This window comes from Pleurodeles waltl, chromosome 6, assembly GCF_031143425.1.
Source record: "Pleurodeles waltl isolate 20211129_DDA chromosome 6, aPleWal1.hap1.20221129, whole genome shotgun sequence".
Classification (NCBI taxonomy): domain Eukaryota; kingdom Metazoa; phylum Chordata; class Amphibia; order Caudata; family Salamandridae; genus Pleurodeles; species Pleurodeles waltl.
The window spans coordinates 1166510308-1166522555 of record NC_090445.1 but is presented as its reverse complement, the minus strand read 5'-3'; the positions used below and the strand labels follow the sequence as shown (position 1 = coordinate 1166522555).

General features: G+C 44.0%; 1 protein-coding gene across 3 annotated transcripts in view; it reads right to left on the bottom strand.

The window, feature by feature from the left end:
* Window positions 1–9203, bottom strand: part of TYSND1 (trypsin like peroxisomal matrix peptidase 1) — a 277196-nt gene extending 267993 nt beyond the window's left edge. The window contains exon 1 of one of the 3 annotated variants that reach the window (XM_069240381.1): window positions 8880–9203. The gene's annotated coding sequence lies outside the window, so the exon portion shown is untranslated. The remainder of the gene's footprint in view (window positions 1–8879) is intronic. The other 2 variants (XM_069240379.1, XM_069240380.1) reach the window with 2 other exon arrangements.
* Window positions 9204–12248: the final 3045 nt, after the last annotated feature.

The following is a 12248-nucleotide window of genomic DNA, read 5'->3' as shown; positions in this document are numbered from 1 at the left end:
ATGTTTAGGGCCTGCTACCCACAAGGCAAGGGTAGCAGGGTCATGGCGGCATGTATTTTTTTTCGCATGTTGGGGCCTACCACCACTGGGCAAGGGTGGCAGGCCCTAAGGGGCGTGTATTTTTTTTTTTTTTAAATGTATGTGTAGGGCCTATCTCTATATTGTTATTTTGTAGCGTCTCAGAGGCATTGGGTGATCTGCTGTACAGTGCAGGTAAGTCTTGTTTTCTGTACACTTCTGGGGAGATGAATAATACATGTGATAAAGCGCAGAACCTTGAAATCTCCACACAGATTTGTGACTTGCAATTGGTAGGAGGAACATGGTGGGGGGCACATACAGTTTGCATCATGTCTATTCCAGACAATCCTTGCAAGTTTCGAGATGGTGCGCATTTCATTGGAGTACCCCAATTGCAACACATGGTTTTGCTGAGGAATTCCGTGTACCTGTGTATTTTTTTTATTTGTATTTATATGTTAATGTGTGTTTTACAAATAAATACACTCTTTGGGGGGGTGTACATAGGAGTTATAACACATGGCCAAAAGGCATCCCTATTATGATTGTTTTTTTTATTTCTTTGTTTGGAGGGGGTTTGTTGGGGCGGTTTGGATCAGCTTTTGGATTTTCCTTACTCATCCTTTATGCACTGTTGGCTGCTCCGATTTCATTCCACCCTTCCCAAGTGCAAAAAGCCACGCTTATGAGCCCCTATATTCAAAGTATACATCTACACATTTGTTTTGAACGATTTTAGGTTTCCCTTTCTCTGCAGGTGGCTCATCTTGCCCTTTTTGTCCTTTGTCAGCATCCATCCAATCTCATTTGGAAGAAAAAAACTGAACTTTTCCATTGTGGGTCCATTTCAGTTTCCTTTGTCATTTAATTTCTTAGTTGCCTTTCTGTATGTATTTAAATTACATGTATGCAACTTCTTTTCAAAACGATGCACGTTTTCCTTCCTTTGCAACTGGCCATGCTGTTTTAACACTGTTTGCTCAGCTCCATTTGAGGGCTTCTGATTTCCAGTGTGGCTTTGTTTCCCAAAGGGCCAAAGTTTACATGTTTTCCCTTTATTTGCAAGTGCATCAGAGTTTAGTGCATTTTTTAATCACTGCTTCCCTACATATATGTAGATCTTTTGGATGCCTAGAGAGCAACTGTGAGAAAGTAGCCTCTTTCTAGCCTTGTTACCCCCACTTTTGGCCTGTTTGTGAGTGTATGTCAGGGTGTTTTCACTGTCTCACTGGGATCCTGCTAGCCAGGGCCCAGTGCTCATAGTGAAAACCCTATGTTTTCAGCATGTTTGTTATGTGTCACTGGGACCCTGCTAGTCAGGACCCCAGTGCTCATAAGTTTGTGGCCTATATGTATGTGTTCCCTGTGTGGTGCCTAACTGTCTCACTGAGGCTCTGCTAACCAGAACCTTAGTGGTTATGCTCTCTCATTTCTTTCAAATTGTCACTAACAGGCTAGTGACCAATTTTACCAATTTACATTGGCTTACTGGAACACCCTTATAATTCCCTAGTATATGGTACAGATGTACCCAGGGTATTGGGGTTCCAGGAGATCCCTATGGGCTGCAGCATTTCTTTTGCCACCCACAGGGAGCTCTGACAATTCTTACACAGGCCTCCCACTGCAGCCTGAGTGAAATAACGTCCACGTTATTTCACAGCCATTTTACACTGCACTTAAGTAACTTATAAGTCACCTATATGTCTAACCTTTACCTGGTAAAGGTTAGGTGCAAAGTTACTTAGTGTGAGGGCACCCTGGCACCCACATTGTTCAGGGCCAATTCCCCGGACTTTGTGAGTGCGGGGACACCATTACACGCGTGCACTACATATAGGTCACTACCTATATGTAGCTTCACAATGGTAACTCCGAATATGGCCATGTAACATGTCTATGATCATGGAATTGCCCCCTCTATGCATTCCTGGCATAGTTGGCACAATCCCATGATCCCAGTGGTCTGTAGCACAGACCCTGGTACTGCCAAACTGCCCTTCCTGGGGTTTCACTGCAGCTGCTGCTGCTGCCAACCCCTCAGACAGGCAGCTGCCCTCCTGGGGTCCAGCCAGGCCTGGCCCAGGATGGCCCAGGATGGCAGAACAAAGGACTTCCTCTGAGAGAGGGTGTTACACCCTCTCCCTTTGGAAAATGGTGTGAAGGCAGGGGAGGAGTAGCCTCCCCCAGCCTCTGGAAATGCTTTCTTGGGCACAGATGTGCCCAATTCTGCATAAGCCAGTCTACACCGGTTCAGGGGACCCCTTAGCCCTGCTCTGGCGCGAAACTGGACAAAGGAAAGGGGAGTGACCACTCCCCTGACCTGCACCTCCCCTGGGAGGTGTCCAGAGCTCCTCCAGTGTGCTCCAGACCTCTGCCATCTTGGAAACAGAGGTGCTGCTGGCACACTGGACTGCTCTGAGTGGCCAGTGCCACCAGGTGACATCAGAGACTCCTTCTGATAGGCTCCTTCAGGTGTTAGTAGCCTATCCTCTCTCCTAGGTCGCCAAACCCTCTTTTCTGGCTATTTAGGGTCTCTGTTTCTGGGGAAACTTTAGATAACGAATGCAAGAGCTCATCCGAGTTCCTCTGCATCTCTCTCTCTTCACCTTCTGCCAAGGAATCGACTGCTGACCGCGCTGGAAGCCTGCAAACCTGCAACATAGTAGCAAAGACGACTACTGCAACTCTGTAACGCTGATCCTGCCGCCTTCTCGACTGTTTTCCTGGTGGTGCATGCTGTGGGGGTAGTCTGCCTCCTCTCTGCACTAGAAGCTCCGAAGAAATCTCCCGTGGGTCGACGGAATCTTCCCCCTGCAACCGCAGGCACCAAAAAGCTGCATTACCAGTCCCTTGGGTCTCCTCTCAGCACGACGAGCGAGGTCCCTCGAATCCAGCAACTCTGTCCAAGTGACCCCCACAGTCCAGTGACTCTTCAGTCCAAGTTTGGTGGAAGTAAGTCCTTGCCTCACCTCGCTAGACTGCATTGCTGGGAACCGCGACTTTTGCAGCTACTCCGGCCTCCGTGCACTTCCGGCAGAAATCCTTTGTGCACAGTCCAGCCTGGGTCCACGGCACTCTAACCTGCATTGCACGACCTCCTAAGTTGTTCTCCGGCGACGTGGGACTCCTTTGTGTAACTTCGGGTGAGCACCGTTTCACGCATCCTCGTAGTGCCTGTTTCTGGCACTTCTCCGGGTGCTACCTGCTGCTAAGAGGGCTCCTTGTCTTGCTCGACGTCCCCTCTACCTCCTGGTCCAATTTGCGACCTCCTGGTCCCTCCTGGGCCACAGCAGCATCCAAAAACGCTAACCGCACGATTTGCAGCTAGCAAGGCTTGTTGGCGTTCTTTCGGCGGGAAAACACTTCTGCACGACTCTCCACGGCGAGAGGGATCCGTCCACCAAAGGGGAAGTCTCTAGCCCTTTTCGTTCCTGCAGAAACCTCAGCTTCTTCTGTCCAGTAGAAGCTTCTTTGCACCCACAGCTGGCATTTCCTGGGCATCTGCCCATCTCCGACTTGCTTGTGACTTTTGGACTTGGTCCCCTTGTTCCACAGGTACCCTAGATTGGAAATCCATCGTTGTTGCATTGTTGGTTTGTGTCTTTCCTGCATTATTCCTCTAACACGACTTCTTTATCCTTAGGGGAACTTTAGTGCACTTTGCACTCACTTTTCAGGGTCTTGGGGAGGGTTATTTTTCTAACTCTCACTATTTTCTAATAGTCCCAGCAACCCTCTACAAGGTCACATAGGTTTGGGGTCCATTCATGGTTCGCATTCCACTTTTGGAGTATATGGTTTGTGTTGCCCCTATCCCTATGTGTCCCCATTGCATCCTATTGTAACTATACATTGTTTGCACTGTTTTCTACGACTATACTGCATATTTTTGCTATTGTGTATATATATCTTGTGTATATTTCCTATCCTCTCACTGAGGGTACACTCTAAGATACTTTGGCATATTGTCATAAAAATAAAGTACCTTTATTTTTAGTATAACTGTGTATTGTGTTTTCTTATGATATTGTGCATATGACACTAGGTGGTACTGTAGTAGCTTCACACGTCTCCTAGTTCAGCCTAAGCTGCTCTGCTAAGCTACCATTATCTATCAGCCTAAGCTGCTAGACACCCTATACACTAATAAGGGATAACTGGGCCTGGTGCAAGGTGTAAGTACCCCTTGGTACTCACTACAAGCCAGTCCAGCCTCCTACAGCAACGAGCCACGACACCAAAAGCAGGATGGAGAAGTTTATACAGCCTGTGAGGGCTGTGAAGCACTGATCACATCAGGCTACCCAGATAACAGTTATATAGGAAAAAAGAGGTATAACCAAATAATCCTTAGACCTGGGTAGATAAATACTAGTAAGTACAAATTTTGGCCAAGAAGGGGGAAGTATAAACCTAGACTCCCACGGTAAACAAATTATGATTCTTTTCAATATTGTATTTAAAGTTGATGTGCATTTTATTTCTTTATAACAACATCCCATATGACCTCTTATATTATTACAGATAAAATTGAAAATAATTTCTAGGTGCTCTAAAATAACAACACAGTGAAAGTGAATATTGCGATAAAAAAGTGTTATGTACAATATATACAAAATGTGGTTAAAAGACAAATAGTGAACTTCAAGAGGATTCCTTCAATCCAGGAATCTTAAAGTCACTTTATTAATTTATACAGTAATCCACATTGATCATTTTTGTCGATGTTTCGACCCTTATTAAGACATAAATCAGAAATGGGTCCTCATCAGGACTGGGGATTCCTCTGAATTAGTAGCACCTAGAGACAAGGGGAATTATATTATAATCCTGCCAAGATCATTTTAATTTGTTTGACTTTATAAAATATGAGGGGCAATGGACCACTCACCTATATTGTTCAAGGTCATCTAATGCAATAATCCTAGTATATTTCTTATGTGAGGTTATCAGCAATGTTTATCATTTTCCTATTAAGAGGAAAAGGGAAAAATTTAATAATTAATCAGGCCTATTAAGTCCTATATTTTACCATTGCTGAGAAATTTTCTCAGGCAGTGGCAGCAAGTATTGTTTTCCTTTAAGCAAACGCTAACCTCCTTGGGGATGAATATTTATAGCGAAATCAACGGAATAAAAATATATCTGAAGGTCTAATTATTGTTAATATCTTATTGTAAACTTACATCAATCCAAGATTTGAAGAAAAATATTTTCTTCTTATGGGTGCCTATAAAACGAATGGGAGATGTTCTTATTAGCATCAAATTGTCTATCTTACACTTTGCTGCCGTAACGAAGTGTAACTTTAGGGCTTAAATTCCCTGAATAAGTAAAATCCAAAATGTATCTCTATGACCTACAAAACGGATTAGAAAAAATCTGACTGACAACTTTCATGGCCTTACCAAAACTTCGATGCACCCTTTCTTCCCCACCCAGGTTTAAGAATTCTGACTCAATCGCCCACTTTGATCTCAAGTTCCTTCAAATTCCATTTAGCCTACCATTCCTTTGTTTTACTTTACTTTCTTCTCCACTTCTTCCAAATCACACTTCTTTTCCACTTTACTTTGAACCACCAAGGGCAAAAACTTGACAGTTTGTCTGCTTTTAAACAACTTGATTGGGCTGACTTCAATCATGGTGTGCGGGGTTATATGGTACATCCACAATTTTTATCTGAGAGAATTAATCCATACCCCCACCACATTTGTGTGCTTCTGTAATGTAATATTTTAATATAAAATTACACCTTTTAACTTGACCATTCTCATGTGGTCATAGAGTGCAGAGATAGCATGCTTGATCTCACAATGTTTAAGAAAAGATTTCAGTTGTACCCTATTGTCAATCACTGCCACAGATGGGCACCCTTCCCTGGCAAACACTTCTTTCAAGAATTCAATAACAGTTCCAGTTGAGGTTTGAGGCACCAAGTTCACCTCTGGCTATTTAGAATGGTAATCAATAAGAACTAATGCAAAATATTCATCCATAGGAAGGAAATTAAATGGACCCTACATATCAAATGCAATCTTTTGCCATGGAAACTCTGGCCACTCCACTGGTTTTAGCAGTGCTAAAACTCAGCATTTTCTCACTATTAGCACACACTCCACACTCCCTCGCTGTCCTATCAATCATCCTGTCCATGCCAAGCCACCAAAAATAGTTAGGTACCAGTCGTTTCATAGCTGACATTCTTGGATGATCCTTATAAGCCAACTTGAGAATTGTCTCTTGTTCATCACACGGAGGAATACACTTTCCACTCTTAAACAACAAACTCCTTCAATTTCCAATTCCTCGTCCAACATGAACATGGGTAAACATTCCGGCATAATTTCCTTGTGTTTGGGCCACCCCTCCAACATATACCTCTTGGCAGCTCACCACACTGTGTCCTTCCTCTCATTTTCCTTCCAGTGTTCTACTGAGATACCAACAAACTCCAGCGACACTATGGGGGTCATTATGATCCCCGGCGGTTCAGCCTGCCATGCTGGCGGTGGGTGAAAAGACCGCCACCTGCATGGCAGCCTGACGGTGGAGGGAATCATTATCCGACGGGCAGTGCTGCTGCTCTGTCAGATAATGATCCCTACTGCCTCCAGCCTTTCCCCACAGAAAGGCTGGCGGAAGGGGTGCCCCGGGGCCACTGCACTGCCCATGCACTTGGCATGGGCAGTGCAGGGGCCCTGTGCAGTGCCCCATTGCGCAGGTCACTGCCCGATTTACGGGCACAACGGGTGCAGCTGCACCCGCTGCACAGAGGCATTGACGGCGGCTCCATGTGGAGCCGCCGGCAATGTCACGGCCATGCATTCTGCTGGGCCGGTGAGCAGAAACAATGTTTCTGCCTGCTGTCCCAGCAGAATGTACATTATATGGTCGGCAGGGTCCCAGGGGGGCTGGCGGTCAGTTAAATGACCACCAGCATGAAGACGGTGGTTAACACCACCGTGTTCATAATGAGGGCCTATGTCTTTAATGGTGGCTACCATATCACACTCACTCACAGCACTCCTTTCATCAGATTGTTGGAACATCAATCAAAATAGGCAGTCTGCAGTAATTTTTTTCTTTCCTTGGCCAAATTAAGTTTTAAAAATAAATTCTAGTAAACGTTACCCTGAATAGGATGTATTACTAGCGAAGCTTCAGTGTGGGAAGCTTGTGCCTCCAACAGTTAATAGATGTCCTGTAGTATAAGCGCTGATGGGGGCGACAGATTTGCTCTCTTGCAGAATGGGTCAACTGTGCTTTAAAATATAGCATGCTTGAATTGGACTCTATGACATTATTTCTTTATAAGTGTCTTTGTTTCCAAGGAACGATTTACTTCAAGTCAGAAATAAACATGGCAATGACAGAAGTGCTGCATTTATAGTAGGGGTTATTTCTGCGGTTGTCTATGTAGAGCTGTAATAGGAGAGGGTATGGCATGGGGCAAAGAAAGATTGTGAACAGCAGGGCAGTAAGCAGAGGGGTCAGGCTGTGAGCAGGAGTTGGATAGGGAACTATGAGGGGAGGTGTTAGAAGAGAAAGTGTGTGTAAAGGAGATCTAGATTTGCCACTGAAATTTAAGGCATACATTTAACAAATGGATAAGCCCGCCATACTCATGTACTATCTACAATTCTTTGCAATTTACAATCAGGATTGGGTCATGTCACCTGGGCTCAACCACGGTGTCAGTTTAAGGGGGAATTAAAAGTAATATGGAAATGGACCATTCCAAATCAGCTGAAGATTGTATGGTGTAGCATTCAAGCTCCAAATGTCTACCCAATGCAGCTAGAAAGAGTCAGGGCTCGAAAAATGTACTCGACCACTCGCTATGGCGGTCATACTTGATCAGGTCGAGCTAAGTTTAGAACCTACTCGCCCACTGAGTTGACAAAGAACAGGTGTTCTGTTCAGTCAGAAACTGAATTAGCAAATAAGATGCCTTTAAATCTTATTCTTGTCAAATTTGCTCTGTGGTCCCAGGCACAGGACAAAAGTCAGTTTGTCTTCTTGCAATGCAATTGCATGTCCTTGTGACTGCACAGTTCCAGGATTTTGTAAGGTGAACTGTCTGACCTCTGTGAAATGAAAGGCTGTTGGTATTAGTTATATAAATGTGTGTTACGAAAAACTTAAGTCAACTTTACAAACATTTAAAAATATATTTCAGTAGCTGTGAAAGACCTTTTTTTGTACTGTGTGATCAACAAAATATTTTAATAGGTTGAAAAAATAAAAACACTTTATTTGGTGTTGTGCAAATGATAAATATGTTTCCTGAAATCCAATTCTCATGTATTATTGTTAATACACTGTATAGTTTAAGCAGTAAAGCTGAAGGTTAGTGGTAAGGTTTTTGGACATTTCTTAGAAATGTACTGCCTGTAAGTGACAGTGGACTACCACATCACGCTTTAGTAATATACTTATTAAAAGTGAGTGTTTAAATAAACTGAGAAACACTCCTGCCCTGGTGGCAAAGAAATAAAATATTTGCCCAGGATCACCCAATTTGAGCCCCGTTTCCGGGTCAAGTACATTGCAGTTTATGTCATCCTGCAGAACTAGTAACCTTTTTATGATTTTTCGAAGCATGCAGAGTGCACGACCCACATGACCTTTCATTATTAAAGAGCAAGGGACAAAGACTGAGCCACAAGTTACCCAATGGTTCAAGTGTAAGTGCATAGCTTTACTCAATACGATTTGAACATGATCCGAACACTAAAGGAGCCTCCTTGTGATGAGATGAAGAAAAGCACCGGCCTCCCAATGTATTTAAGTTTTGCATTCCACAACGACCGCGCTGAGCCAACAACCCCCTCAGCCGTATTTCTCCTTACCCACTGATATCAGTTTCCTCCGCTCGTCTTTGGATCGCCTGCCACTCACTGATAGCTGAAGATTGCCGCCTCGAAAACAGGAATCGTTAACAGACGTGGGTCCCGCCCTCGTGGCTACCCATTGGCTGGACATTACAAAGGTTGCCTGATTGGTCGCTTTGATAACTGTGTCTCGCACTAGCACAGCGCCGACCTTTGTGCTCTCTCATTGGCTGGGCCTTAGGTAACGTAGCTGATTGGTTGTTGTGGGTAGTTGTTCTCCAGAAGTACATACGGGCTATGGTTCTGCTTGTTTTTATTTACTTTTTCAATACTCGTCAGCAGGAATCCGATTACTTATGATGCACTTTTTGTGGAGCCAACCTCTGTGAGAGACTCGGCGTCATGATATTCTGTTTCCGCTGAACGCTGCTCACAGCAATTGAAACGCTGCTCGCAGGATTGTGATTATTTGTCTCTGACCACGTGCGCGGAAATACATTTCGAAAGGTGAATTACCGAAAATGTATTTTGCTAGTCAGTTTCTGTGTTGCCGTCCGTAGTCTTTAAGGAAACTACTGTAAATAGAAAAACATATTATAGGATCTCCTGAACTGGGAATGGAGGAATCAAAGGGAAAGAACAATAACATGGCCCAGGTCAAACAGGATAAGTTTTTTTCTAGTTCAGGCCTCAAGAATTTTCAATTCTATTAAGGACATGGAGGCGAGGATTATGCTGTCTCCTTCTTTACTTACTCCAAACAGCAGCCAATCATTTAACACGAAAAATATAAACTACATTTCCCAATAGGCATAAGTCCAACATCACATGGCCCAATCACCACCCCTACCCTTTGTCCATAAGAGACATGATCCTAAACATCACTTCCTCTTTCTTTTGATAAGTCTCTTCACAACAGTAAAAAAAACAGAACTTTCAAACTGTAAACTTTGTGTGAACCGAAGTCCTCTGGGAACCAAACTTCTTGATTGGACTGAAGAACAGGTCCATGAACAACGTCCTCAGAATAGCGAAGATGCGACCTCAAGGATTCTTCTGATCAGAACCTAAGGAAAACAATATATGTATGGTAATATCCCGTAGTAGTGTAGGGAAAAAATACTTTTTTAATGACAGTAACAATTCTGGGTGGGTAGAAATAATGTCAATTATACAATCAAAACATAATTGCAATCATTTGATGTTAACCACATTGTTTCTTAGGGAGGGATAATCCTCGCCTCCGTGTCCTTAATAGAATTGAAAATTCTTGACGCGTAAACTAGATTTTTTTAAATTCTATTTCAGGACCGGAGGCTCAGATTATGCTTGTTTAAAGCTGATTAATAACCACAGAAGCAACGTCTAGAACAGGTTTTTGATAGAATTTTCTAAAAGTGGATTTAGATGACCAGTCCGCCACTTTCCTAATGTCCTCTAGGCGAGAACCTAGAGCATAAATCTTGGACGCCATTGCGCCTCTTACTGAATGAGCTCCAAATATGTTAATGTCTATGCCTGCTTCATTCATTAACCATTTAACCCATCGAGACAAGGTAGCAGACAAGACTGGTTTAAAAGGTTTTTGTAGAGCTATAAGTAGCAGTCCAGAGGTATCTTGTCTAAGAGTTTCTGTAACCATTTCATATTGTCTTAAGCATTGGACCACACAAAGTTTTGGGTTGTCTGAAAATACTGGGTACGATACCGACCTGCAATTAGTCTTTGTCTGTTTGGAAATGTTGAAAGTAACCCCTTCTGGGGTGTACACTCTTCCTGTTAAGTCCAAGGCTTTGACGTCTGATACACGTTTACAGGAGATGAGGCATAATAGCATTGTCAATTTGGCTGAAATCTGTTTACGGGATAAAGAGCCATTGTCTGGCCAGGCTTCCAAGAACCTCAATACAATGTTAACATCCCACAAAACAGAGTATTTAGGGTGAGGAGGATTGGATAAGCGGATACCCCTAAGTAATTTACATACAAGCGGATGCTCACCTACCGGTTTCCCATCCAGTTAATTATGGCCAGCTGAAATGGCCGATCTAAAGTTGTTGACTGTTCTATAAGCTAGGCCAGTGCCGGCTAGTTCAGCTAGGAAATTGACAATCATTTCAATGTTAGATTCCACGGGATTGAGATCCCGTCTATCACACCAACTATTCCATCTTTGCCATGCAGATGTATATCTCTTATGGGTACCTGTTGCCCAGGCTTGCTTGATGAAAGTCGCAGCTTGCTGCGAAATTCCTGGGGAATTCCATCTTGCCCTGAAACCTTTCAAGCCATCAATGTTAGTTTCAGTGAAACAATCATTGGATGTTGATTGTTCTCCGGGTTCAAAAGGAGATTCAGGCGAGGAGGAATAAGAAGAGGTAGGGCGCAAGTTAACTGAAGGGCAAGCGGGAACCAGGATTGCGCTCTCCACAAGGGGTCACTAATATGATCTCCACTTTCTGACGTCTTATCTGAGACAGTACTCTGGGGATCATTAGGAATGGAGGAAAGGCATATCCCCGAAACTTCGACCAATCCTGGAGAAAGGCATCGGTCGCTAAGGCTAGAGGGTCTGGACGCCAGCTGAAGAAGGCTGGTATCTGAGTATTGAGACGAGATGCGAATAAATCCACTTCGCACGTGCCCCAAAATTTGGAAATCTGTTGGATGATTATCAGGTCTAGTTTCCAGTCGCTAAAGTCTGTCAGGTATCTGGAGTTCCAATCTGCTATTGTATTCTGGTCCCCTTGGAGATATTCCGCCATGATAGTCAGGCGATGGCTGAGGCAATAGTGCCAGAATTCCTTGGCAATTTCGGCCAATATTCTGGATTTTGTGCCCCCCAGCTTGTTGACATACCGCACTGCAGAGATGTTGTCCATTCGAAGCAGAATGCAGCAGTCCGTCCTTTGAGGAGAAAGACTCTTGATAGCAAAGGAGCCTGCTAGAAGCTCCAGGCAATTGATATGAAGGGTCTGTTCCCAGGTCGACCAACGACCCCCAGTTACTATCGAGCTGCATCGGGCTCCCCATCCCCAACGGCTGGCATTGGACTCTATCACAATTTCTGGGTGAGAGACGAATATTGCCCTGCTGTTCCATGCCTCCATGTGTTGGAACCACCAATGAAGTTCTGCTTTCACTTCGTCGGTCAGGGGAATCGATTCTGAGTAGCTGAGACCCTGTTGGAGATGTCTGATTTTGAGTCTCTGGAGGGTGCGGTAGTGGAGAGGGGCCAGGAAGATTGCCTGAATCGAAGAGGCAAGGAGACCTACTATTCTGGCAATGTTCCTCAGGTATACTATGTGGCTGGCTAATGCCGTCCTCAGTTCTCTCTTGATGCCTCAAATTTTTTGAGGTGGGAGAATAAGAAGGGAGAGTTTGGAA